The 27,288-nt window shown below is 47.0% G+C and overlaps 1 long non-coding RNA gene across 3 annotated transcripts in view; it reads right to left on the reverse strand.

Annotated features, from left to right (window-relative positions):
• LOC145350653 (uncharacterized) overlaps positions 1 to 27,288 on the reverse strand; it is a 205,565-nt gene that overhangs the window by 81,754 nt on the left and 96,523 nt on the right. For all 3 annotated transcript variants that reach the window (XR_013888240.1, XR_013888239.1, XR_013888241.1), the window contains exon 2: positions 15,187 to 15,282. This is a non-coding gene — a long non-coding RNA (uncharacterized LOC145350653). The remainder of the gene's footprint in view (positions 1 to 15,186; positions 15,283 to 27,288) is intronic.

Consider the following 27,288-nt stretch of genomic DNA (forward strand, 5'->3'; position numbering starts at 1 on the left):
TCCCTCAACCAACCAAAGCAGAACACTGGTCACATTGTTGTTTGTGGGAGTTTGCTGTGCACTAATTGGCTACTGCATTTCCACACCATCATCATAATTAAGAAACCCCACCAATGCCTCGGCTTTCTCCGAAGACTAAGGAAATTTGGCATGTCCGCTTTGACCCTCATCAACTTTTACAGATGCATCATAGAAAGCATACTTTCTGGTTGTATCACAGCTCGGTATGGCTCCTGCTCTGCCCAAGACCACAAGAAACACCAACGGGTTGTGAACGAACCCCAGTCCATCACTCAAACCAGCCTCCCATCCATTGACTCTGTCTACACTTCCTGCTGCCTTGGAAAAGCAGCCAGCATAATTAAGGACCCCACGCACCCCGAACATTCTCTCTTCCACCTTCTTCCATCAGGAAAAAGATACAAGAGTCTGAGGGCACATACCAACCAACATAAGAACAGCTTCTTCCCTGCTGCCATCAGACTTTTGAATGGACTTACCTTGCATTAAGTTGATCTCTACACCCTAGCCTTGATTGTAACACTACATTCTGCACTCTCTCCTTTCCTTCTCTATGAATGGTATGCTTTGTCTGAATAGTATGCAAGAAACAATACTTTTCACTGTATACCAATACATATAATAAATCAAATCAAATCAAATCAAAGACTGTACTTTAGAAGTATTTCTTTAGCTGTACAGAGCTCTCTGATGTCTGGAGGCCAGGATGAACAGTGCAAAAATGCAAGTTCCTTTGTTAGTATGCATTTGTTTCTCAGACTCCCACACCTTTCAAAGCTAGTTATTAGTATTGAGGTATGGCCCAATGGAATATCTTCTCAAGTGGTCATTTTATAAGTGTGAGATTATACATGGAGTGTCTCCAGGATTGTTGAGAATTACTATTCTCCAGCTCGATTTGCCTTCAACACATAGGTGGGTGGGTGAAAGCCTGAAACTACTTAGGGAGGCACTGTGGCACAGTGGTTAGCACTGCGGCCTCACAGCATCTGGGACCTGGGTTCGATTCTGGCCTCGGGTCACTGTCTACGCGGAGTTTGTACATTCTCCCCAAGTCTGCGTGGGTTTCCTCTGGGTGCTCCAGTTTCCTCCCACAGTCCAAAGATGTGCGGGTTAGATGGATTGGTCATGCTAAATTTGTCCCTTAGCATCCCAAGACGAGTAGGTTGGGGGAATTAGAGGGGTAAATACATGGGGCTATGTGGATAGGGCCTGGGTGGGTTGCCCAGAGTTGTTGAGGCCTGGATGGGCCAAATGACCTCTTCTGCACTGCAGGGATTCTGTACTCTTGGCTCCACAGCTGGGATCATTGAGCAAGTCAGTGGGATATCCAATGTCTCATGAAATCCACCAAAGAATTATTGGTCTATAAAGAGAAGTATGTGTTCAACGTGGTTCAGGTTTTTGACTGAATAATGCTGTCAGACAAACACAGCTTCCAGTATAGAGTATCTTCAATACAATGGAAATTCCTAAGGTGCTTTACTGGAATAAGGTGCTAAAACATGCAAAACAATGATAGGGCAACAGCCAAAAACTTGATCAAGAGCATCTTAAAGGAGGAAAAGGGGAAGAGAGGTATATACCAGAATTCTACTGCCCCGACCACCACGGAAATCGGAGTGAGTGAGGGGTGGACAATGGGAAATGCATTGACCTTTGGCAGGATTTTCCAGTCTCAGGTCGAGAGAGGCCGAAACATCTCACCCACTGAGACAGAGTTCCAGAGCAAATTATCCTGAATAAGCATTATATTATACAATAGAAAAGAAAAACACAAACATAAAGCAAAATGGAGATAGGAAAGTTGTTGCTGTTTATTTATGATCATCTGACATAAGCTTATAAAGATGGTTTCAGGAGGTGGCAAGTTGCATTTATATAGCACCCTGGAAGTTGGTAATCCAGCTTCACAGCGACATCATCAACGACAAATTCCACACCAAGCCATATAAGGAGATATCAGGACAGGGGAGCAAAAAGCTTGGTCAAAGAGGTAGCTTTTGAGGCGTATCTTCAAAGGAGAGAGAGGGGTCAGGAGGCCGGGAGGTTTAGTGGGGGAACTGCGGTTTGGGGCTCGGGTTAGCTGAAGGCATGGCTGCCAACGGTTAAAATCTGGGATTCCGAAGAGGCCAGCACGAGAGGGGCACAAATACCTCAGAGAGTTGTGGAGGAGACAACAGAGGTGAGGAGGGTTCAAGGCCTCGGGGGGGGGGGGGAGATTTGAAAGCAAGGAGGAGAAAGTCAACAACAAGGTGTTGGGTGACCACAATCTGACGTGGGCCAGTGAGTGCAGGAGGGGAAGGGGTGAATGGTGCGTGCAAGGACACAGATGGCAAGAGTTTTCGACAACCTCCTAGGTTAGTAAAGGGGATTTTTTTTAAAAAAACATTGACAGACTGGTGTTACTCAGCTTTGATGTCACTTTCTGAAATGGGATGGGGAGGTGAGCTGATTCAGGGGATTGGTTCCTGTAAGTTTTGCATTGCCAGATGCAAACTTCCAGTCCCAATGAGCCACTTTTCAAATCTACGTGAAGTACTGAGGAGACAGACGCACACTCCCCACCCCTCACCATCGCCACCACACCCCCCACCCCGACCTTTGCAAGGTGGGGACTTTTTCTTTCAAAGTCGTGCGTTTCCCTATCACCAGGAAAAGGTGGGTAGACGGGGAACCCCCTTCCCCATCCAGCCAACCTTACCACTGGATTGCCAGGAAGCTGTTTGCGTAACAAGAGTTACAAACAGACAAGAATGCGGTGGCAGGAAATTAAATCTGCACAATGTGCTCTCAGGAGATAAGCCACACAGTTCGACCCAGAAGCTGTAGCATCGGTCTGAAAAATAGCCTCATCACGGTGACAAAATATGACATCTGCAGCTCTGACAGTATCAAAGAATGAAGAACGTAACAGCACAGGAACAGACCCTTCGGCCCACCAAGTCTGTACTGTCACAAATGCCTCTCTAATCTGATGTTTCCTTGCCTCTACATAATCCCTTTATTTCCTCTAACACTCCAGGCATTCACTACCCTCTGCGTGAGAAACCCACCCCGTACATCTCTTTCAAACATTCCTCCTCTCACTTTCAACCGATGCTGCTGAGTCATTGACCCCCTTTGACCCTGGGGGAAAAGGCTCTGACGATCTACTCTGTCCAAGCCCGTCACAATCTTGTAAACCTCTACCAGGTCCCCCTTTGTGAAGTTTGCACGTTCTCCCCGTGTCTGCGTGGGTTTCCTCCGGGTGCTCCGGTTTCCTCCCACAGTGCAATGATGCGCAGGGGGGTTAGGGTGGATTGGCCATGCTAAATTGACCCTATTGTCAGGGGGGTTAGCAGGGTAAATATGTGAGGTTACGGGGATAGGGTGGGATTGTTGTCAGTGCAGACTCAATGGGCTGAATGGCCTCCTTCTGCACTGTAGGAATGCTATTCCCTGCCTATTCATGTGTCTATCCAGCATCTCTTGAAAATTGTTATAGGATCCGCTCCCACTACCTCCTCCGGCTGCATGTTTGAGGCATTCACCAGGCTCTGTGTGAAAAACTTGCGCCTAACATCACTTTTAGACTTTCCCCTCTCACTCTCTGTCCATGCCCCCTTCGACCCTGGAAGAAAGACTCTGACAATCCACCCTATCCAAGCCTGTCTCAGTCTTGTAAACCTCTACCAGGTTCCCCCTCCATCCTCCGACGCTCTGCTGAAAACAATCCAAGTTTGTTCGACCTTTCTTCGCAGCTCACATCCTCCTAACCGTACACACAGTGTCCGTTGTGAGACTTACTGGAGTCTTTGTGGACCTGGAGCTCCCCTGCTCCCCACACCTGCCACGCCATCATCAAGTCCGTCACTCCACTGGCCTTACTTCCCTCCATTTCATCTCAGCCCTCAGCCCCTTCTCTCCTCAGACGCACACTCCACGTCCTGCTCCAATCTATTTACGGTCCTTTCTGGAACCTCTACCCTGCCCGAGAGCTCATTCCACAAGTCAATACTACGTAATTGCAAAAAATGCGCTCGACTTCCAGCCCTTGGCTTTGTTGCTTTCTTCCTGCAAGTGCCCCCAGTGGTATTTGAATCTTCTGACAACAGGGAATAATTTGTCTGGATCAACTCTGCCAGTCTCCTTCGAGATTCTGAAAAACAGCACCGCAGCCAAAGCAAATCAGATCCCTTCCAAAGAAAGCAACAAAAACAGCGTATGCCTTTCCTCGTAATATAAACTCCTTATACCTTCGGTTATCCCTGCTCTCCCTCCCCACCTTTGTCGCTCCACAGAAAGTGAATGACTTCCACCCCGCCACTGGGCGATCAGGGAGGTGCACGCGGTGCTTCTGATCGAGTTTGGGTCGCTCACGTGGAACAATTCCCAACCGCAATTATCCAGTCGCCTTCAGCTTGGCTCCCTCCGCTTGCTGCTATTTGTCTTTAGAATGGAATACCTTCCCAACGCCAAGTGCCTCACAGAATGAGAAGCCGAACAATCAGACATCACCAGGGGTCACCTGACCCGCCGTGTCCGCGCCAACTCTACGAGAGAGCCAGCCAATTGTCCCAGATTTTCCTCGCAATCCGGCAAGATTCCTCCCTTTTCCAAGTATTCATCTTTTCGAGAGTTGACCCTGAATCTGTTTCCAGCGCTCTTTCAGCAGCATTCCATCTCTCTGCGCAGACAGAATCCTCCCTCTGCTTCTGTTCCCTGGTTACCGGCCCTCTCCCGAGTGGAAACGGCCTCTCCCTATTCACTCCATCGCAACCCACGCCCTGTTTCGGAAAGCTCCAGCTCATCTCCCCTTAACCTTCTCCGCTCCAGAGAACAATCCAAGCTTCGAACCTTCGCACCAGGCAATCCCGACAGTGCAGAAGGAGGCCATTCAGCCCATCGAGTCTGCACCAACTCTCTGAAATAGCATCCCACCCTGACCCTCTGTCCTATCCCCATAATCCCACACATTTAAAATGGCTAATCCCCCTAACCTACACATCTTAGGACACTAAGGGGCAATTTACCATGGCAAATCCCCCTAACCTGCACATCTTTGGACACTAAGGAGCAATTTAGCATGGCCGATCCCCCTAACCTACACATCTTTGGACATGAAGGGGCAACTTATCATGGCAAATCCCCCTAACCTGCATCTTAGGACACTAAGGGGCAATTTACCATGGCAAATCCCCCTAACCTGCACACCTTTGGACACTAAGGGGCAATTTACCATGGCAAATCCCCCTAACCTGCACACCTTTGGACACTAAGGGGCAATTTACCATGGCAAATCCCCCTAACCTGCACATCTTTGGACACTAAGGAGCAATTTACCATGGCAAATCTCCCTAACCTGCACATCTTAAGACACTAAGGGGCAATTTAGCATGGCAAATCCCCCTAACCTGCACATCTTTGGACACTAAGGGGCAATTTACCATGGCAAATCTCCCTAACCTGCACATCTTAAGACACTAAGGGGCAATTTAGCATGGCAAATCCCCCTAACCTGCACATCTTTGGACACTAAGGGGCAATTTACCATGGCAAATCCCCCTAACCTGCACATCTTTGGACACTAAGGGGCAATTTACCATGGCAAATCCCCCTAACCTGCACATCTTTGGACACTAAGGGGCAATTTACCATGGCAAATCCCCCTAACCTGCACATCTTTGGACACTAAGGGGCAATTTACCATGGCAAATCCCCCTAACCTGCACATCTTTGGACACTAAGGGGCAATTTACCATGGCAAATCCCCCTAACCTGCACATCTTAGGACACTAAGGGGCAATTTACCATGGCAAATCCCCCTAACCTGCACATCTTTGGACACTAAGGGGCAATTTAGCATGGCAAATCCCCCTAACCTGCACATCTTAGGACACTAAGGGACAATTTAGCATGGCCAATCCTCCAAACCAGCACATCTTTGGACCATGGGAGGAAACCAAAGCACCTGGAGGAAATGCAGGAAGCCAGCTTCTCTGATCTCTCCACACAACTTTCAAGTAAATCTCCTCTGCACCTTGTCAAGCGTTTGACGTCCTTCCCAAAGTGCCCAGAGTTCAGCTGGGGCCTAACCAATGCTGTATAAAGGATTATGTCCATATGGTCTTCTGCAATAGATTACCATCATGATGTGCTGGAGAGGCTTGTACATTCTGGAACACCCATCAGAAGCTCCTTGTGGTGGTGAAGGTGAGGAGCAGAGAAAGAGGGGAGTGCAGAAAAAGCCAGAAAAAGTGTGCTCCAGAAGGTGCTCCACAGTGGGACCCATAAAGGAACAGGTGAAGGGCTAGGGCAGCAGTGTGGCACAGTGGTTAGCACCACTGCCTTGTACTGCCAGGGAACTGGGTTCGATTCACACTTGGGTCATTCACTGTGTGGAGTTTGCACATTCTCCCCATGTCTGCGTGGGTTTCCTCCGGGTGATCTGTTTCCTCCCACACTCCAAAGATGTGCGGATTAGGTGGATGGCCATCTTAAATTGGCCCTTAGTGTCAGGGGGACAACCTAGGGTTATGGGGATAGGGCCTCGGTGGGATTGTGGTCGGTGCAGACTCGATGGGCTGAATGGCCTCCCTCTGGACTGTAGAATCCTATGATTCTATGAACGCAGTATGTCTCAGCTGCTGCCTATACAGAAGAAGGCTGCCGTTGCCAGGAGGTCCCGGTCATTGTGCTTTGACATGTCAAGGGAATCTGACCATCAGGGTCACATGGACAATGATGGCACCTCAAACAAAACCATTCACAGACTTCTACCAGGGTCCATTCAGTGTGTGAAGATCCGCGGAGGAAACCTGTGACCTTAACTAAACGCCAAACTCAAAGAGAGAGGCAGCTGCCAATGAACGCAGGAATTTGGAGAACAAAATGGCAGATCCTTCTGGGCAGCTGCTGCGCAGTTAATACGAGCAAAAGATTACTGGGTTCCAGAAGGGATTGAAACTATTTCAATACCACATGGGCCTTACTGACAACCTCTCAAATCATTTTAAAAGTAAAAGTAAAGTTTATTTATTGGTGTCCGGAGTAGGCTTGCATTAACACTGCAATGAAGTTACTGTGAAAATCCCCTAGTCACCACACTCCTGCTCGGGTTCACTGAGGGAGAATTTAACATGGTCAATGCACCCAACCAGCGCGTCTTTCAGGCTGTGGGAGGAAACCGGAGCACCCGGAGAAAACCCAAGCAGACACGGGGAGGACGAGCAGACTCCTCACAGGCAGTGACCCGAGCCGGGAATCGAACCCTGGCACTCTGAGGCAGCGGCGCTAAGCCCTGTCTCACCCTGCCGTCCGCGGGTCCAACGTATAACGCGTTTCCGTTGCTGAATGCCTGGGGCAACAGAGTTAACATTCCTTCGAAATTTGGATTGCAAATTTAGTGGAAACAGAATAACCTGGCCAGTAAAACCCAACAAAGTCAGGCGGTTTGTAAAGGAGTGGGACTGGAGTGTTAAAGTAGGAAAGTCTTGCTGCAGCTGCACGGGGCGTTAGTTAGGGTTGGGCAATAAATGCGGGCCTTGCCAGCGATGCCCTTGTCCCAGGAAATTAAATGGAGAGCCACAACGGACGACCCTGACCAAGCTGAAGGGAAACAGGAGGCCCGGCCAGCTTTCCTGTCCCTTTGTCAGAGGACATCAAAATGAATTGCAGGCACCAAGGTCATCTCGCTGAGAGGGGCTTCTATCCTTCAATGTCACACACCACAGGGAGCCTTTACCACTATTCCAAACACAGATGGAGCAAAATGAGATTCGAAATTTAATCTCCTGCTTGGAACTTAGTAATGGCAGATGGGGAAATGTTGGCCCAGGCGGGCCACCTTCCGCTGGTTTCTGCACCGGCTATTTTTAGGGAATGATTTTATATTCACCCGCTGAAGACAAGTGGGCTCGTAATGCATTACCTACCTGCTGGCCCCCAAGCCTGTGTGAAATTTCATGGCAACAACTGCAGAGGAGATTTACAAGGATGTTGCCTGGATTGGGAGGCATGCCTTATATGAGGATAGGTTGAGGGAGCTAGGTGTCTTCCCCCTGGAGAGACAAAGGTTGAGAGGCGACCTGATAGAGGTTTATAAGATGTTGAGAGGTATAGACAGGGTGGATTCTCGGAGGCTATTTCCCAGGGCTGAAATGGTCGTTACGAGAGGACACAGGTTTAAGGTGCTGGGGAGCAGGTACAGAGGAGATGTTAGGGGGTAAGTTTATCACTCAGAGGGTGGTGAGTGAGTGGAATCGGCTGCCGTCGGTGGCGGTAGAGGCAAACTCGCTGGGGTCTTTTAGAAGATTTCTGGATGAGTACATGGGATTTAATGGGATTGGGAGTGACAGATAGTTCTACGGCCTGGTAGGTATGGATATGATCGGTGCAACTTGTGGGCCGAAGGGCCTGTTTGTGCTGTAGTGTTCTATGTTCTATGTTAACTGCAGAGGCGTTGGACAGCCCACACATCCCTGGGCTTATTAAGGGTCAAATTAATAGCCACTTGAAGGACTCAGACCAGCCCATGCCACTATCTTATCTGTAGTGACGCGGGGTTTGGGGGGGGTGGTGTGCACAGCTTACAGAGAAGCGACAGATGAGGTTTTCTGCCCACTTGCAGAGTGCGTTACGACACTCACTACTGGCCAGCGACGGACTCTACCGATCCCGCAACGGATTCCCCACCACTCGAACCCTTCGCAATCGGGGAACCCGTGGCCAGTGGGTGGCTGGGTGGAGCCAGAAGATCCTGCTGGCAGGAACTGCCAGAAAATCCCGCCCAATCTGTAGGCATCTCACTGCCTCAGCTCCCTCGGAATCTCCGCTGTGTCAATGAGTTCATTCTCCCGAAGGGACCATTCTACTCAATCTCTCGGTTGAGGGCAATCTGCTCCAAATGCCAGCAATCATTGACATTAACATTGGCTACACCATCTTCAGAGCAAGTATATCCTCCTTTATAAAAAAGGAGAGAAGATGGAAGTGCCCCATCTATCGACATTCTGTCCAATAACCAATCCAAACCAACAACTCAGGAACCCATGGCGTTCTCCAGACCTAGGCTCCCCTTTGGCAGGGGTGGCAGTGTCTGTCATTCAAACAACCTTCCTTACACATGGTGGTCCAGATAACTGGCTGGCTTTGAATAAAACTTCAGCGATCCCTCAGGGAGTGAAAGGCAGAGGGAGCAGTTCAGAGCCAGGCTCGTCAGGGAACAGAGGCCACACTTTGGCCACAGAACAGGTCAGCGCTGGATCAACTTCACCTCATCGTTTGGGTGGCATGTGTGAGGGTGAGAGGGCATTCCCCATTGCCAAGAGGGTAAAACAAGCTGAGAAACTATGATATTCTTATTTGAGGGCAACATAACTGGAGGGGAAGCCACCAGCTGAAATTTTACTGGCACGCCCGTCCCAGGGCAGGCGAGGCTCGCAGAACGGCCCTTGGCCTCAGGCAGGATCTTCTGAGCCTCGGGCGGGGATGAGGTGGTAAAATTCCACTATCTATGCAGTTTTACATCCAGGAAAAGCTGACTCTCCCTCATTACAATGGAGAGCATCATTAGATGAGATGAAACATCGCCATCCCACCCAATTCTGTCAGTCTGCTGATGTGGAGATGCTGGCGTTGGACTGGGGTAGACATAAGAACATAAGAAATAGGAGCAGGAGTAGGCCATCCAGCCCCTCGAGCCTGCCCCGCCATTCAATAAGATCATGGCTGATCTGTCGCTGCTCAGTTCCACATTCCCGCCCTCTCCCCATAACCCTTAATCCCCTCTCTTATCAAAAACCCATCAACCCGCGTCTTAAAAATATTTAGCGAGGCAGCCTCCACCACTTCAACGGGCAGAGAATTCCAGAGATTCACCACCCTTTGAGTGAAGAAGTTCCTCCTCAACTCCGTTCTAAACGTCCCCCCCTTTATCTTGAGGCTGTGCCCCCTAGTCCTATTATCCTTTCTGAGCGGGAAGAGTCTCTCCACCTCTATCCTATCCATCCCATTCATCATCTTATACGTCTCAATGAGACCTCCCCTCATTCTTCTAAACTCTAATGAGTACAAGCCTAGTTTATTCAGCCTCTCCTCATAGCTCAACCCCCTCAACTCCGGCATCAGCCTAGTAAACCTCCTCTGCACTCCCTCCAAGGCCAAAATATCTTTGCGTAAGTACGGCGCCCAAAACTGCACACAGTACTCCAGCTGCGGCCTCACCAATGCCCTATACAGTTGCAACACACAGTAAGAAGTCTCAGAAGACCAGGTTAGAGTCCAACCAGTTTATTTGATAGTAATCTTACGAGCTTTCGGAAACGGTGTTCCTTCGCACACCATTTCCGAAAGCTTGTAAGATTACCAACAAATAAACTGGTTGGACTCTAACCTGGTCTTGTGAGACTTCTTACTGAGTCTGCTGAAGGCCAGCCTGGGGTAACGCTGGCCCACGGTCACCGTGAATATGCATTTGACAAACACTATTTGCAAATACAACACATTGCCGTGGGAAACACAGAGAAACCTCGGTCGCGAACCATAAATGATGGGAAATTGGACAAAATATTCAGTAAAACAGATCGTATCCCTTCAACAGCAGAGTGAGAACTGCAGCCCCCGCTTACAGGAAGGCAATTCGACATCTCAGTGCCCGCAATCAAAGTCTCGTAACTCCCTAATTAACTCCCTGCCAGGTTAACACAACAGCTCAAAAAGTCAAGAGAATACCTTTGATTCAACAGTTAGCATTTAGTTTGTAATGTTTCAAGAAAGAAGGAATGAATTAGATGGGAGTCATAAAATCCTAGAATCCCAGCAGTGCAGGAATGGGCCATTGAGCCTGCACCAAATCACTCTGACAGAGTTTCTTACCCAGGCTCGAGCCCCATAACCTCACATAATTACTCCGCTAACCCCCCTAACCTACACATCCTGGGACACTAAAGGGCAATTTAGCATGGCCAATCCACCTAACCTGTACACCTTTCACGATGGGAGGAAACCGAGGTACTCAGAGGAAACCCACGCAGACATGGGGAGAATGTGCAAACTGTACACAGACAGTGACCCAAGCTGGGAATTGAACCCAAGTCCCTGGCAGCGTGAGGCAGCAGTGCTAACCAACTGTGCCACTGAGGGGAAGTGTTTTTAGCGCAACAATCCTCGCAGCATTGAAATGCCTCCTTCCAGTTTAGTAATAGCTTTGTTTCACTCGTGTGTCATTTCCCCCTGCATCCCCCCCCCGACCCCTGCCGACCTTTGAGTATCCACCATATCAGCTTGCATTTATGTAACGCCTTCAATGTAGGAAAGCATTTCAAGCATTCGCTTTGAAACCGGTCTGATGACAAGACTTGTGAGTTGTCATGAGCAGTTTGAGGTCAGTGACTGATCCCCTTCCAGCCGTGCGATGGCCTGATTGGAAATATATCGGCCATTCCTTCACTTGCCGCAGGGTCAAAATCCTGGAACTCCCTCCCTAGCAGCACTGTGGGTGTACCTACCACACCTGGAGTGCATCAATGAGGTGCGTCAGCACCACCTTCTGAAGGGTAGTTGGAGATGTAATGAACACTGGCCTGGCTAACTACACTCGCATCCCAAGAATGAGCAGCTCCGTCTTCTGGTAGGGTTGGGAGACAGAGGATTGGAGAAGGTTGTTACTTTACACTGAATAATATCGTACGCACAATCTTTCCAGGCTCAGATACTGCCAGACCTGCCTGCCATCGAGTCAGGCAGGCATGCGGTTAGTTGTCATCTGATAGCAATTAATACCTGGGCATCAACACCCATCCAGGCCAACGAGGCTCCGAGTGACAGTCAGTTGCTGTCAACACGTAGCTGCCATGTTGGAGTGTCTGAGTAGGCACTGATTAATCATATAAGGTTGGGAAGCAGGAGTGGCAGGTTAGTGGCATTGTTCCAGTGAGACCTTAGCCCAAGGTCTTCCAGTCAACTTCAATTCCTGCTCTTGTTGCAAGACAGAAGCTGCCATCAAAGCCCCCTTGCTTAAGTACGATAGCATGACAAGAAGAACAGTAATAGGCACCCAGGTGGCCTTCCCTCTGCTAACAGCACGCAGGAAAGAAATGGCTCAATCTCATCACTTGGTCATCTTTTGCTTCTGGGACTGAGTTGTGAGGAAATTTGCTTTGGTTTAAAACCAGACACAATGGCTGACTTCATCAAATGTGCTCACTCGTTCAACAGTGACCATGATATCTGCCCGCGCGCGCTACAAAAACGCAACTGCCTCACTTGTTAACATCCCCATGGAGGAAATCGCAAACCAAAATAACCAAATTTACCAAACCCCCCTGCTAATGAAGAGATTACCAACAAGACTCCACTTTTAACTCAAATCAAAATCCAAGTAAACTAAGTATGAATTAACTAGCAAATTATGGTCAGCACAAATCAGAAGTTACACATTGAATAGTAGATACATTAACGACTATCTGACAAGTTTATCATCATTTGTATCACTCCCTGCACAACTGTGCCACCAAGTGCAGCCTCACACTCTTTCCCACCAGGCCTCGGGAACGTGAGATCTCACACTTTGCTCGCTCACCAGACATTGGTCCTGGAATTATCTGCACCCATCGCAGCCCCCCAGAGACAATTGTCACCTGGATGGCACACTCCTCCAGAACATCCTTATGGCAACCTGATGGCACAGATTCCCCAGAGACACCTTTGTCGGACTCCTTTATGAAACTTCAGTAAATGCTCTGGCTGGCTCTGACAAAACTGACGCACAGCTGTAGGATTGTTCAATTCACAACCTCTGCCCTAACACTGCTTTTGGCTTTCTGTTCTGTTTACGGGTATTGCACACGCGCAGCTCCTTGCAAATGTGCCTTCTCTGTTCTCCCCTCTGCTGCAGCTCTCCTTTGCCCGTGGCTCTGCTTTGTAACTTTTGTATGTTAACTTCCTTCCTATTGGTCAAAGCGTTGCCAGATCACATGGACCAGCATTTCTTAATAGCCAAGAAAATTATAATTGATCCATTTACAATGGATACAAACTCTTAAAAGCCACTTTCAAACCTCCCAAAAAACAACTCCAGATTCCACAGGGTTTTAAAGAAATTGCAAAGTGTCTTCAGTGTGTTATTTTCTGGTAAATTATCGTCACAGACTGATCCCCAGATATAGCTCTGTTTCCCCAATTTGTAGTGGTTTCCAAACTTCCTCTGGTCAACTAGGACTTTTGTTTTATTCATTCATGGGACATGGGCGTCACTGGCTATCCAGCATTTATCGCCAATCCCTAATTGCCCTTGGAGGGCAGTTCAGAGTCAACCACATTGCTGTGGTTCTAGAGTCACATGTAGGCCAGACCAGATAAAGATGGCAGATTTCCTTCCCTAATGGACATTAGTGAACCAGATGGGATTTTCTGACAATTGGTTCATGGTCATCAGTGGATTCCTAACTCCAGATTTTTTTTATTGAATTTAAATTCCACCATCTAGTGTGGTGGGATTCGAACCTGGGTCCCCAGAACATGAGCTGAGTTTCTGGATGAATGGTCTAGTGATAATACCACCAGGTCATCGCTTCCCTGACTGTAGTGGTTCAAGAGGGAGACTCACCGCCACCTTCTCAAGAGCAACTAGGATGGGCAATAAATATTGGCCTTGCCAGTGATGTTCGCATCCCACGAACAAAGCTATTGATTGATTGGGTTTCCTACACTTTTTATCTTGGTGTTATCATACACAATGGACATCAGGGTTTCAACACACTTCCTCAGCTACAATCGGAGCACCCGACAGAATAAAATTCCCAATCAACAGAAACAACCATTGCAGAATTTATCATTGAGGAATATAATGTAACACATACTGATTGTTAAAACATTGAACAGCAAAGTGCTGGAAGAACAAGTTGTTGAAGAAAGACTAACCAGCATTGACCGATTAAACTGTTAAAGTAACACTCCAGTAAAGGATAAAGGCAAAATACCGTGGATGCTGGAATCTGAAAATGCTGGAAAATCTCAGCAGGTCTGAAAGCATCTATGGGGAGAGAAGAGGCAATGTTTATCTGAGTTTAGATGACTCTTCGTCAGAGCTGGGGAGTAGAGTCAACATTTCGACTCTCGATCATTCTTTGTCAGAGCTGACCTCATCTCGAAATCTTGCCTCTATTCTCTCTCCACAGATGCTGTCAGACCCGCTGAGATTTTCCAGCATTTTCTGTTTTTACTACAGCAAAGGACATTTGTTCCAAATAATACCAACATATCAAACTAGAGTATATCATCCTGCTGAAAATTAAGGATTAACTAGGCTGGCACTGCTGGAAAGCAAGAACTTAACAGCGTAAGAAATAGGAGCCGGAGTAGACCCAAAGCCCTTGAGTCTGTTTTCTGTTCTGTACGATCATGGTCAATCTTCCATCTCAATCCCACTTTCTGACCCAGTCACCCAACTCATTCCCTTTTGAGCCAAAAATCTATCAATCTCATTCTTGAACACGCGCAACGACAGAGGGGGGGCGAACTGGATTGACAATCCCCTGACTGAAGCAATGCCTTCTCACTGCAACCCTTCACCCTGAGACTGAGACCCCATGTTCCCGTCAGGAGGAGAGAGCCTCCCAGCACCTACTCTGTCAAATCGCCCAAAAATGTTCTACCCCTCGGTGAGATTACCCTTCATTCTGTTAAACTCCAAAGAGGATAGGCCTACACTGCTTAATCATTCAGGACTGTTCGTGCCAGTGACTGTTTTGCGACTCAATGATACCACTTGGGCAAGCAGTCAATCTCCCCAATGTTACTCTCAGCGAACAGAAATCCAACCCAAATCCTCATTCAGTAGTGAGTCTTTGTGAACCATCGCTTTTCCCAATGCCTCGGCTTTCTCAGAAGACTAAGGAAATTTGGCATGTCAGCTACAACTCTCACCAACCTTTACAGCTTCACCAGGGAAAGCATTCTTTCTGGTTGTATCACAGTTTGGTATGGCTCCTGCTCTGCCCAAGACAAGGAGAAGCTACAGGGTCATAAACAAAACCCAGTCCATCACTCAGACCAGCCTCCCATCCATTGACACTATCTACGCTTCCTGCTACCTTAGAAAAACAGCAGGGGAAAAGATGCAAAGGTCTGCAGACACATACCCATTGACTCAAGAACAGTTTCTTCCCTGCTGAATGGACCTACCTTGTATGAAGTTGATCTTTCTCTGCACCCTAGTTATGACTGTAACACTGCGTTCTGCACTCTCTCGTTTCCTCCTCTATGACAGGTGTGCTTTGTCTGTATAATGCACAAGAAACAATACTTTTTACTGGATGCTAGTATATGCGTTAACAATAAATCAAATCAAATCAAAAATGTCTGGTGTACCTTTCCAGAAATTGAGTCATTGCTTTGTAAGGGAGTAACATTAACACCAGTGCTGCTTAACACCAAAGTGCACCAGTTAAGCTGCATGCCTGATAAGACAAAAGGTCAATTGTGTTGTGTTTGGTCTTAACTACATCAACCTGACTTAGTTCCATCGCCCTTAATTCTCTTAACTAATAAAAACTATCAAACCCTTATCTTGAATATTTGACTGACCCACCCCAGTTTCAGCAGCCTTTCATTCGAAAAGCGAGAGAGAGTCTTTGATGTGAAGGGGAGGCAGTGGAGGGAGGCAGTGGAGGGAGGCAGTGGAGTGATGGTATTATCACTGGGCTCGCAATGCAAAAACTCAGAGCAATGCTCTTGGGACCCAGGTTCGAATCCCACCATGGCAGGTGGTTGAAATTTTAATTCAGTGAAATATTTGGAATTAAATAGCTCATGATGAGCCATGAAACCATTGCCGATTGTTGGAAAAACCCCAACTGATTCACTAATGTCCTTGAAGGAAGGAAATCTGCTGTCGTTACCTGGTCTGGTCTACATGGGACTCCAGGGCCACAGCAATGTGGTTGGCTCTCAGATGCCCTCTAAAATGGAGGGCAGATAGGGATGGGTAATAAATGCTGGCTGAGCCAACAACACCCACGTGCCACAAAAATGAATTTAAAAAAATACCCTTCTTGTAAAGAAGTGCTTTCGAACATTACCTCTGGACAGTCTAGCTCCAATTTTAAGGCTATGCCTCCTGAGTTCAGATTGCAACATCGGAGGAAACAGATACTGTCTATCTGCCCACTGGAATCTTTAAAGATCTTAAACACCATCATCCTGTTTCTGCGTCAGAATTTCAATGTAATACGCAATTCCATGAAATACCAGGTGATGTTTTAATACGAAAGGACAATAAACACAAAAAATTCTTTTGAAATCGATATTGGAATGCAAATTTTTAGTGTTGGCAGAGGAGATGGTGACACTGATAGGGAAAGCAATGCAGGCTAAAATAGCCAGTCAGGGATTGTAAAGATAAAACACAAAGCCAGGCCATCTATAAACTGGCCCCGAAAACAACCCCAACTTGTACTTACATTGCTTCATTTGTTTTAACATTATTTCAGGGAGATGGTGGCTTAGTGATAATGTCACTGGACTGCTGATTGAGAGGGCCAGGATAATGCTCTGGGGACACTGGTTCAAATCCCACCTCTGGTTTGACTTAAACTCAATTAATAAACGTGGAACTTAAAGCTAGTCTTAGCAATGGTGGCCATGACAACTGTCATTGGTGAACCATCACCAGAAACCCCCCTTCTTTAGGGAAGGAAATCTGCCCTCCTTAACTGGTCTGACCCACATGTGGCTCCAGAGCCACAGCAATGTGGCTGACTCTCAATTGTCCTCTAAAATGGTCTGGCAAGCCACTCAGTTCAAGGGCAACTAGGGATGGGCAATAAATGCTGGTCCAGCCAATGATATCTCATGAAAGAATAAAGAAAACATCATAAAGTAAAAGATCAGGAGGTGTTTTACAGCGTATGATCAAAAGCCAAGCTGCTTAGAACATAGAACCTTACAGTGCAGAAAGAGACCCTTCGAGTCTGCACCAAACACAATCCCACCCAGGCCCTACCTCCATATCATACCCAGTAATCTCTCAAACATACACATCCCTGGACACTAAGGGGCAATATGGCCAACAACCTAATCCACATGTCTTTGGACTGTGGGAGGAAACCAGGGTACCCGGAGGAAACCCATGCAGGCACGAGAAGAATGTGCAAACTCCACACAGCCAGTGACCCGAGCCAGGATTCGAACGCAGGACGCTGGAGCTGTGAAGTAGTAGTGCTAACCACTGTGCTACCGTGCCGCTTAAGAAGATATTAGAGGCAGGTGGCCAATTGGTTAAAGAGCTGAGTGTTTAGGAGGGGAAAGAGAGAAAAAATGGCAGTGCGATTAAATGGGAATACACAAGAGGCCATGAGGAGCGCAGAGCTGTTGTAGGGTTAGAAGAGATTTCAGAGACAGGAAGGAGAGAGACAAAGTAGGGATTGAAAACTGTGAAGGGACTTATTAAAGTGAGGCAAGAGGACAGTGTTGACCAGTGAGCGCAGAGCTGGCAGGTCTCTAAACTGTCTGTGCTTTATATGCTCTGTCTGAGGCCAGAACTCTCCATTCACCTGACGAAGGGACTAACCCCAAAAGCTTGTGAGTATATTATCAAATAAATAGGTTGGACTAAAACCTGGTGTTGTCAGACTTTTTACTGTGTTTACGCCAGTCCAACGCCGGCATACCCACATCAGGTCACAGCAAGGCAGGGTGTACCACCAAGAGCTGTCTAGATAGTATGATGGACTGATGCTACTGTGGTGTTGGGGATAATCTTAGCAAAACCACCAGAAGCTGAACAGACCCACTGCTAGAATCTCAGCTCCCAATTCAGTTGGAGGATATTAAAGGGAATTGGAGGCAGTCCAGATTCAGGAGAGCCTGGTGAGGTATCGCTCAACTAGGAAAAGGGAAGAGACAGTGAAAAAAGGAATGGAACTGGGGCTGGGTGGCAGGGCAAGCCAGAGGGTTCAAATAGCTTTTTCACACTCCCTGAACTCTCACATTTTACCTAAATTACAAAGAAGGAAAGAGAAACTTAGGCCTTTAGTAGCCTCGGGACATCATAAAGAACTTTCAAAGTCCAATCACCATTGTAGAAAATACCACAGCTAATTTATGCAAAGCAAGCTTCCACAAACAGCAGAGGCCAAATAATCTTGTTGTTTTCTTACCTGTACTGATGACAGGTAAGCATTAGCGTGCAGGAACCTGTGATCAGTGTCCCCTGCCATTATTATGAGATGAGATGTGAAAATACTTGCAACACAAGTAGTTCCGTGCAGCGAGAGCTTGGAATTCAGCCTGAAGTTACAATATTGTGGGTTTAAGCCTGACTCCTAAGCTAAACTGCAGCCCCCCCACCCCCCCCCCCGCCCCCCCCCACCGCAACCATTTCCCCCCATCACTCCCCCCGCCCCCGCACTGCAGCACCACTTAGCACTGGCTTATGGGATCTTACTGTGCACCACCAAATCCGAGTGATAAGCCATTGCAAAGTGCTTGAAATATGTCATTAGGATGCTACGTAAATGAAGGTCAGTCAAACTGACTGAACTTGTCCAAACGCTACCATCACCATGAGTACGTACCCACATCACTGAAAAAAACAGTGAAGCTTGTAGAACATAGAACTTTACAGCGCAGTACAGGCCCTTCAGCCCTCGATGTTGCGCCGACCTGTGGAACCAATCTAGCCTAAACTATTCCAGTATTATGCATACGTCTATCCAATGACCATTTGAATACCCTTAAAGTTGGCGAGTCCACAACTGCTGCAGGCAGGGCATTCCACACCCTTACTACCCTCTGAGTAAAGAACCTACCTCTGACATTCGTCCTATAATTACTACGCCTTAATTTAAAGCTATGTCCCCTCGTGTTAGCCATCACCATCCGAGGAAAAAGGCTCTCACTGTCCACCCTATCAAACCCTCTGATCATCTTGTATGCCTTAATTAAGTCACCTCTTAACCTTCTTCTCTCTAATGAAAACAACCTCAAGTCCCTCAGCCTTTCCTCATAAGACTTTCCCACCATACCAGGCAACATCCTGGTAAATCTCCTCTGCACCCTTTCCAATGCTTCCACATCTTTCTTATAATGTGACAACAGTAAAGTCAATCCCAATGGTTAACACTGTTCTTCAAAAGAATCAAACCCATGGTCTAATTGTTTTACCCATTCATTTGTGGGACATGGGCATCACTGGCTGGCCAGCATTTATTGCCCATCCCTAGTTGCCCTTGAACTGAATGGCTTGCTGGGCCATTTCAGTGGGCAGTTGAGAGTCAACCACATTACCGTAATATGTAGGCCAGACCGGGTGAGGACGGCAGATTTCCTTCTCTAAAGGACATTAGTGAAGCAGATGTGTTTTTCCAACAATCCACAATGGTTTCATGGTCATCAGCAGATTCTTAATTCCAGATATTTTTTATTGAATTCAAATTCTGCCTCTGCCGTGGCAGGATTCAAATCTGGGTTCCGAGAAAATTAGCTGAGTTTCTGGATAGTCTCGTAATAATGCCACTAAGGCCATCTCATAGTTACCATAATAAACTAGTTACTATAATGCCGAATAAACCTTGGCAGCTCAGTAAGAACTTAGCGTAGTAAAAAAAATGAAAAAAGAACATAAGAAGTAGGAGCAGAAGTCGGCCATCTAGCCCTTCGAGCCTGCCCCGCCATTCAATAAGATCATGGCTGATCTGAACTGGATCAGTTCCACTTTCCCGCGTTCTCCCCATAACTGTTAATTCCCCTGCCTATCAGAACTTCCCCTGTGCTAACAAAAAAACCCTTAAATCTTTCATTCAGGATGCAGACTATCTTTACATCTTGTAAAGCCGAGAATTTACTCGCGTTTACATCCATTCAGTTAGAGGGTTAAACCCACATACAACCTGGTTCAGGACAGGCCGATGCAAACATCATGGTCTTAATCTTAATAATCTGATCAGGGGTTCCTCTTACTGACTTCACTGCTCACTCCACGTGACATGTTGCTATGACGCCTGGGTTCTATGTTCCCATCCCCTTATTTTCTGTATTAATTCTGGATGAGTGATGCTGGTAAGACCCAGCATTTATTCACCCTGAGCAACAAACCCTGAGTCACACTCAGGCCTAGCCCAGATCACGACAGTAAATTGCCTTCCCGAAAGGGAATCATTGGGGGCATAGATAGGGTGAACACACTCAGGGCAAGACTGTCCGACCTTGCTCATCCCCAAACTGTAATATCTGGAGGGCGTAGGTGTAAGGTGAGAGGGGAAAGGTTTACAAAGGCTCCGAGGGGCAACTACTTCACACAGAGGGTGGTACATGTGTGGAATGAGCCGCCAGAGAAAGTTGTGGAGGCAGGTACATGTAGTAAGTCTGCAAAAGCCAAAAGTCCCTTCACCAAAATCCTTTATCTGCAAGTGTAATAGCAGTACACTGAGTGCAATCGGGCAACAGTCTACCTCCAGAGGAACTGACACTCCTGGTTTAGTGCAAGGCAAAGATTCCCTGATTGGCCCATTAATTAGATCCTTAATCAAGATGTTCATACTTTGATAGGACCCCCTCAATGATTGAAGTCATTATAGTACAATAGCAACGTTTAAAAATCATTTGGATAAGTATATGGAAGTGAAAGGATTAGAGGAATATGGGCCAAATGCGGGCAACTGGGGCTAGTTGGGAGGGCACCATTGCTGCCAATGGACTGGTTGGGCCCAAGCGCCTGTTTCAATGTTGTATTGCTCTGACTCTATGACTGGTAAGAGTTAAAAATCAAACCACTGGGAGTGAACCCAAGCCAAGCATTTAAGCAATTTTTGTTTTCTAAATTGACAAGTGGTTGAGAAGAGGCAGAGTACCCGGGGATTGTATTGATAGCAGAGTGTCACTGAGAAGCTGTTTAAACCACATGGGCAAAACACAAGCAGCCTTGAAAAGAGAATCTACAACTTCCTGAGTTAACCTCAGCTGTACCGGGTTCACCTACTTCAGGAAGAGGCAAAGTAGCTTGTTGGTGACAAACAAAATAGCCTAGATTTACTTCCTTTTACTATTTGGTGCTCCCTCTGCAAGCTAGATAAGCCCTCTTTCTGGGATTGGATAATGGTGGGAGGAGGAGTAGGTCGAAATGTAGGAGCCCGTGTGAGGCAATCATTTCAATCTAGTGAAGAGACACAGGAAATAATTTGAAAGGCAAATGGAATGTTCATTATCATAGGGGCGGCATGGGTGGCACAGTGGTTAGCGTTGCTGCCTCACAGCACCAGGGACCCAGGTTCAATTCCAACCTCGGGTCACTGTCTGTGCGGAGTCTGCATGTTTCCCCTCTTTGTCTACATGGGTTTCCTCCAGATGCTCTGGTTTCCTCCCGCAGTCCGTAAGATGTGCTGGTTAGGTAGGTTGGCCATGCTAAACTGACCCTAGTGTCAGGGGGATTAGCAAGGTAAATATGTGGGGTTACGGGGATAAGGCCTGGTGAGATTGTGGTTGGTGTAGGCTCGATGGGCTGAATGGCCTCCTTCTGTTGGGGTTCTATGATCTCAAAGGGGTTGGATTGGAGCAGGTGGAAACTACACTACAACTATCACAGATCATATCTGGCAATGCTCCTCAGGAAGAATACACTGGCTTCAGAGCGCGTGTAGCGTAGATTGTCAATAAGAGTATAATTGAGATCTTTGAGATGATTAAAAGGCGTGATCGGGTAGATAGAGAGAAACTATTTCCTCTGGGTGGAGGGGGTAACGTCAGAAGAAGGGGCATAATCTTCAACTTAGGGTTAGGGTAATGCAAGGAAAAACTTCTTCACCCAAAATGGAAATCTGGGGACTGTCTGCCTCCAAAGAGCTGTGACATTAATCTTTTCAGTTGTATCTGTACCCCATGTATATCTGAAATATTATCCCCCAGACTTGTTCTTACAATACAAATCCAAGTTCTTCCTTTCTCACCTGGTGAATTGTTAATCTCCACCACATGCTATGGATGTCTGGGAGAAATGTATAATTGTATAAATGATGTGTCAGAATGCCTGTGTTTTAGATTGAATTACACGTTGACCCTCCAATGCCTTACTCCATACTTTGAACAATTTCTGTTCTATTCTATAAATAAACTGGCTATGCTTGGAACAAACTGTGGGCAGAATTCTCCCCACCAGCCCACAGCAGGTGGGCGCAGTGCATCTGCCAAAATGTTGGAAACCCATTGGCGTAAAATCCCATTGCAATTCTCCCAATACAACTCAGACCCACATCTTATGACAGACTCTTATAAAAAGCACCGCCATGCTCTGATCCTTTAGTTAGAATCATACAATCATAGAATCTTACGACGCAGAAGAAGGTCATTCGGCCCATCGAGTCTGCACTGACCACAATCCCACCCAGGCTCTATCCCCATAGCCACATATGTTTGCCCAAGCAAATCCCCCTGACACTAAGGCGCAATTTAGCGTGGCCAATCCACCTAGTCTGCACATCTTTGGACTGTGGGAAGAAACCGGGGCACTCAGGGGAAACCCACACAGACACAGGGAGAATGTGCATACAGTGACCCAAGTCGGGAATGGAACTCATGTCCCTGGCGCTATAAGGCAGCAGTGCTGACCATGGTGTCGCCCCAAGTTATTGCTCCAAAGGCATCTCTCTGCATTAGGGAAAGACATTTTGGCTACTCGTAGCTGGAGGGACATCACTCTGCAAGAGTAGGGCAAGTCGAGAAGGCAAGGTCTCCATGAATTACCAGGACAGAGATTGAACCTGGGCCATTGGCAAACATGATTTACATTCTACGAAAGGTTATCTTCCTAGTGTCCGCCATGGCTCAGTCAGTAACACTTTCACCTGAGACAAGACTTGGCCACATCATCTAGGTCACACTCAGTGTCATACTGAAGGAGAGGACCAATGTCCATTGGATTAAACATTAGACCAAGAGCCCCATCTTCCTCCCTCTCAGTTAGAGAATTTTGTACTGAAAATCCCTCGCCATTATATGAAGCAGAAGAAGGAAATCATTCCTGGGTGAGTACCTATCTCCTAACCAGCGCTAGGAAGGAGCAGATTATCTGTTCATCACATTCAGGGAGAGTCTGCTGTTTGAAACTCAACTTCCATGTTTCCGACAAAATAACAACAACATCATCTCAGAAGTAACTCATTGGCTGTGAGGCACTTTGGGGCATTCTTTTTTTATCCATTTGTGGGGCATGGATGTCGCTGGCTGCCCACCCCTAATTGCTCCTGAAATGACTGGTTAGGCCATTTGAAAGAGGAGTTAAGAGTCAATCACATTGCTATGGATCTGTGGACCTGGAGTTACATGTAGGCCAGGCCAGATAAGGACAGCCGATTTCCATCCCTGAAGGACAGCAGTGAACCAGATGGATTTTTATGACAATCAATAACGGTTTAATGGTCATCATTAGACTTTTAGTTCCAAATTTTTTTTGATTGAATTCAAATTTCACCCTCTGCTGTGGTGGGATTCGAACCCGGGTCCCCCGAGCATTACCCAGGGTCTCTGGTTCAGTGACAATACTATTACACCTCTTCTTAACAGAGGAATATGGAATGCATTGTCAAAAGTTAACATCTTCCTTGGTGTTAAATCAAACCTTCCCTTACATCATTCCAATGTCGGAAAAACAACTGTTTCTGCGAATCCAGTTAGTCAGGCCCAGCTCCTGGATAAAGGAATATCCTGTAATCTACCTTATTTATATTGCAGAACTCGAGTCCTCCATTCCCTTGTCCAATATATAACCCTATGCTATCTGAAAGCATTACTCCAATTTTACTGTCACTATCCTATCTAAATATCTGATCCACTTCCATAAAGTAAGATGCCCTTTCAAAGGTCTACAGGGAGGAGGGAAGAAGTTGTTCTTGAGTCGGCTGGTACGTGACCTCAGGCTTTTGTATCTTTCTCCTGACGGAAGAAGGTGGAAGAGAGAATGTCCAGGGTGCATGGGATCCTTGATCATGCTGGCTGCTTTTCCGAGGCAGCGGGAAGTGTAGACAGAGCCAACGGATAGGAGGTTGGTTTGTGTGATGGATTGGGCTTCATTCATGACTCTTTGTAGTCTTTTGGGGTGTGATACAAGCAGGGAAAATGCCTTCTACGGTGCATTTGAAAAAGTTGATGAGAGTCAGAGCGGATGTGCCAAATCTCCTTAGCTTCTGGATGGTGGGGGATTTACAAAATTCAACCCTGGAACACTCTTGTGAAACTCTTTGTTGTCTGTTTCAGCGTAACGGTAAGTGGGTCAAACAGTTGTTCTTGAAGATCCAAACATTGAGGAGCACGGTTGTGGAGGTTGCTAACTGATTTCTGGATTCCAATGTTCCTTCACCCACTCCCCGCTCCCCCACTCCTTCGCACAACTCCAAAATCACCCCAACTAATAAAAAAAGCAACAATTTGATGCAGATGGCTCATGGAGCTAAATATTCAGCCTTAAACTCCCCTTTAGAATCTGGTATTATTTATACTGCACTCACTTACTTACATCACCCAGTGTTTATTCCTGCCAACCGCAAGGGGATTTTTCTTTGATTCTATCATAACAGGTGTTTTTATCTTTTTTTTGGAAACCACCCATTTCCAACATGATCACAATAGTTCAAAATGTTCACATTCAAAACAAAGCCGTTGTCCATTCACGATCTTAATCCAGGCTGGCGTTCCGACAATGCCAGTACTAAGGGAGTGCCGCCCTTTCAAAGGTGCCCACTCATGTGGATGTCAAAGATGCCATGGTGCTTCCCGCTTAGAAAGGATAGCAGGACGAGAGGGCACAGCCTCAAGATAAGCGGGGGGGGCGGGGAACAGTTTAGATCGGAGTTGAGGACGAACTTCTTCACACAAAGGGTGGTGAATCTCTGGAATTCTCTGCCCGTTGAAAGTGGTGGAGGCTACCTCGCTGAATATCACGGGTAGATAGGTTTCTGATAGACAAGGGAATTAAGGGTTATGGGGAGAACGCGGGAAAGTGGAACTGATCCACTTCAGATCAGCCATGATCTTATTGAATGGCGGGGCAGGCTCGAAGGGCTAGATGACCTACTCCTGCTCCTATTTCTTACGTTCTTAAGCTGTTTCATAAAGTCCTCCCTGCCAACGCTGGCCAATGTTTATCCTGCAACCACCACGTAAAACAGAGGGTTTGGTCATTCTCAGGTGGTGGGTGGTGCTGATGAAGCCACCATTTAATTTCCACCCTAATTGTCAATGGACTGCAGTAGGAATTGCAAGATTGGAAGGATTTGGCCATTTGTCCCCTCAAGCCTACTGACCCATTCAATAAGAACCTTAACTCTACCTTCTTGCCTGCTTCTCATGTCGGTGAAAAGTCTAAAACCTTCTCAATGAAACTAAGTGGTTTACCACGCCATTTCAGAGCCAGCCTCACTGCAGCGGGTCTGGAGTCACACATAGAACAGACAAAAGGCCAGGGTTTTCTGTTCATTCATTCCCTGCGACTGTTGCAAGCGAGGACAGAGAAATTGACGTCCAGTCAAATCTTTGTCCCACTGGCATGAACGCTGGAAAATCCTGCCCAAGGTTCATGGATTTCATTCCGCTTGGTCAGTTACTGCTACTACTTCCTCACTCCAGATTTATTTTAACAATTCAAATTTAAGTTTCCCAGCTGCCAGGGTGGAACTTGGTCTCACGCCTGGGGACCAATAACTCAGGATCCCTGGGTTCTTAGTCCAGGGTCACAACGGTGGGGGTGGCACAGTGGTTAGCACTGCTGCCTCACAGTGCCAGAGACTCAGGTTCGATTCCCGACCTGGGTGACTTTGTTTGTGGAATCTGCACATTCTCCCCATGTCTGCGTGGGTTTCCTCCAGGTGCTGTGGTTTCCTCCCACCGCCTGAAAGATGTGCTGGTTAGGTGCGTTGGCCATTCTAAGTTCTCTCTCAGTGTACCCAAACAGGCACCAGAGTGTGGCGGCTAGGGGATTTCCACAGTAACTTCATTGCAGTGTTAATGGCAGCCTACTTGTGACACTAATAAACGATAAAATCCAATGACCATGTTACCATATCCACACGGCGTACAGAGGCTGCCCTGCCCACTGGGCATTTCCGGAATCTTCTATCCGGGTTTCAGATTTACAGCATCCCACGATATTTTGCCTCCGCATTTTTTTTTACTGTTGCTGGTGGGGTCCTGCCACCTGAGATTGATAGCTTTAGATTGTTCTGTCGTTGGGGAAGAAGAGGGTTTTTCTGATTCAATGGGTAGTGCCACCATCTCCGAGCCTGAAGCACCAGGGCTCGAGTCCCGCCCCAGGATGGCCAAGGGGAGGCGTGTTGACAAGCTGGCCAGACAGGTTGGGTGCCAACCTGTAAATCCATCCCATATGCTACTGGCAGGTGGTAAGAGTGGCGGTAACTTATTCCAGGAGACACTGGTCAAAGAAGCACTTGATTTGCCTGCCTCATGTGTCATTGGACACGGAAAAGTCTCCCAAGTCTAAGAAGTCATGAAAAGGGCGATATATAAATGCAAGTTCCTTCTTTATTTCCCTTTCCTCTGACCATGCCTAATGTTTTTAAAGTTTTAAAGTTTATTAGCATCACAGTCCAAAGATGTGCAGGTTAGGTGGATTGGTGATGCTAAATTGCCCCTAAGTGTCAGGGGGACTAGCTGGGTAAATGCATGAGATTACAGGGATTGGGCCTGGGTGGGATTGTGTTCGGTGCAGACTCGATGGGCCGAATGGCCTTCTTCTGCACCGTCAGATTCTACGATTCTAAGTAGGCTTACATTAACATTGCAATTCAGTTGCTGGGAAAATATAACATTCTCGTAGATTCCCCTACTCCAAAGTTTAGCCAAAATCAGTGGAATCTAAGGCATCGGAAGCCTTTTTCTGTAGGTAAGTCAAGCGGTCTTAGTCAGCCAACACCAAGTGTGGGTTTGAGAAGTCCATAAAAAGGAAGGAAGGATTGACGGAGCTAGTCAGGAGTCCCGCAGTCTTGAGGCTCTGAGTAATGAGAGGATGAACGACAGACAATGTGCTGAATTTTAATTTCAGCATATCGGGGACACAGGGCAGAGGCGGGGGAGAGGGGAGTACGTCAACTGACTAAACTGGAGTTTAGGACTATCCTGAACCAGAGTTACTGGAGCAAGCGATAGGCGCTAAGAACAAGTGCCACCTGACAATTGGCAAATGAGACAATTTTTGATTTTGATAGATATTGAGCACACTGACCTCTGTCTGTCAGATTACTGAACACAGTATTATGTTAAAAGGGGAAAGAGATGCACAGAGGG

Source organism: Carcharhinus amblyrhynchos, chromosome 12, assembly GCF_965287045.1.
Source record: "Carcharhinus amblyrhynchos chromosome 12, sCarAmb.v2.hapA, whole genome shotgun sequence".
Lineage (NCBI taxonomy): Eukaryota > Metazoa > Chordata > Chondrichthyes > Carcharhiniformes > Carcharhinidae > Carcharhinus > Carcharhinus amblyrhynchos.